Source organism: Protopterus annectens, chromosome 8.part0, assembly GCF_019279795.1.
Source record: "Protopterus annectens isolate FY-2018-M chromosome 8.part0, PAN1.0, whole genome shotgun sequence".
NCBI lineage: Eukaryota > Metazoa > Chordata > Ceratodontiformes > Protopteridae > Protopterus > Protopterus annectens.
In genome coordinates, this window is record NC_056741.1 from 936,155,318 (window position 1) to 936,157,817 (window position 2,500).

A 2,500-nucleotide genomic window follows, 5' to 3' on the forward strand; every position below is an offset into this window, starting at 1 on the left:
ACAACATACAATTTCTGCATATCTGGCATGGCTTAGTGGTAAATCATTTTGTGTATGGTGCGCATGGTCCTGGGTTCCAGCCTTGTAGAGTTTTGTTGCTGGGCAGAATACTGGGCGTTGGATACGGTGTGCTTAAGGCACTTTCAAGCCATTGTTAGCAGATTTGCACAGAGGTAAGCACTGCTGATTTCCGGTCACAGTGTCTTACAGGTAGTTAGCTTCTCCTTTGCTTAATCTGTGTCGGCAGTGCTTCACCCCGCCCACACGCACTTGCACACGCTCACTTGTGCTTACATATGCTTACTACTGCTTATCTGTGCTTACGCCTGCTACACCTGACTTATTCATTATGGTACTGACTCTTCACATGTGCATTTAATGCAGTACTCCAGTTCACATTTAAATGTTATTTAGTAGGTTATACAACAATAAAATGTAAATATATGTTCATATACAGGTTTCACATGGAAAATGGTATATGCTGCAGTGGAACTCGAACCAGGAATATCTGCTCATTAGGTGGATTCTCTGACCACTACACTATTGCTGTACTGTTTCATTTGTATATATCTTCCTTGTTATCCTCTTCAGCCTTTTCAGCTGCTTTAACCGTAGCTAAGCGATGAGCACACCCGTGCACCTACGGTTAGCTGTACTCGGAGTTTTAGAGATAAATACAGGGGTCACTTCTTTTTATTTTTATTTTTATGTCCTGCTGCTGTTGTACACATGGGGGGACTGTTGGTAGGGATATGTGGACACCTATGAGCGGTCTCACTCATTTATTTACAGTTTCTGCTGTTCTACTTTGCAGGGGCATGTTTATTCTGAGAGCTCTGCTCTCAGACACGCCCCCTGCACTCGTCCACACTCCATATGGGATTAGGAGGTCAGGCAGCACACCTTCATTAATATGCTTGGCATGCTGCTGTCCTCCTCCAAATTGGCTGCTTCATTGCAGGACTAGCCTAGTCCTGCACGGAAGATTAGATGAATCCGGTGGTAAGTGTACATAATCTGTATTCAAGAACATCTCTACCATGGGTTTTGTGCTTTATAGTCACTCAGAAAGGTCATACTAAGTGTAAGTGTAATGTACACTTTGTGGTTTCCTTTATGAATTCCCCTCAATATTTAAAGCTGCAAGAAAATCAGTAGGAAAACTAAAATTAGGTGGAAGAAGGTGTGAGTTATGCTTGTTTTGTCTGTTCACTCAGAGCAGTGTAGACAGTGTAGGCATTAAAGAATCCCAGGGGAAGTCTTTAAAGATATGTAAAATGGTGTCTGATATATCATCTTGCGTATGCATGTACCACATGCAGGCCACCATGGGCCTTGCTGTGTAAGGGTTTGTACATCTCTGTAGTATTTTTCCTATGTAACGAACAACAGTATGTTAGCTTTTTTTAAGGCTGTGTAGTGAAATAAAATAATTTCTTGTTTACCTCACAGATAGCCTGTCATTTTTTTTCTCCAAATCTTATGGTCAGAACTATATATTTAAAATTAGCATTGACATCTTTGCAAAGTTGTTCACTATGCTGTATTCACAAGTACTTCTGAAAGACAGTACCAAATGATCCAGCACCTACTTGGGGTTGCTGTGTTATGTAAGCCAAACTATGGCTCAGGAAATGCTACCCCCCCCCCCCCAGAATATGTGAGAGATGCCAATGCTCGAGTTTTGTTTTGTTTTAGTTTGTCTTTTGTATGTTTGTTGCATTAGTTTATTTTTTTCCCTTGGAGTTTTAAACAAATGAACAAGTTTTTTAAGAGCTGTGAGGTAAAGCTGTTCTGTTACTATAGTACTATAATAGCCTTTGTCTCGCCCTGTTTTCTTGTATTATTTTATGTTTCTTAAATGTGTTTTATGTTTTTATTTATTTACTTATTTATTTATTTTGTTTATATCTAAGTTATGGCCAGTTAGCAAAGATGTGCTTTATAGTCTTTGATTGAGCTGTGCTAACTTCTGTGCATCCTTAGGCAACAATAAGAGGTGAAAAAGAAGACAACAGTAATCATGTCCTTTTTCCATCCTGAATATGAGGCCTTAAGTGAACCTATGTGCTTGCCCAAACTGTATTTAGACTGTTGTTAACTGCTTCTACAGAGGGGATGAACAGTCACTATCTTATCCGTGCAATTCTGCTGTGGGTGTCCTTCCTGCATTTGTTCTGCTGATTGGAAGATTTCCATTTTGCCAGTTAGGTTTTTGCTTTAAGAAGAGGACTGTTGCTTGGGTTGGCATTTTCTTCTTCTAATGTAGTGACCACTGAGCTTTGTTGTGCAACAGCAATCAATTCCTTTTCCATCTGGGTTCAGACAATGCTAGAAATGAGCTCTGGTACCTTTTTGCCTGAACTGTGTTGAGTCTATTTTTGTTAGGTGATCCTAGTAAGAGGAGAAACAGTTATCATTTTATCCCTGCCATTCTGCTGAGGGTTGCTCTTCATAGGTTCATAGGTTCATAGGTAGGTACTAGGCTATTGGCCCTAGG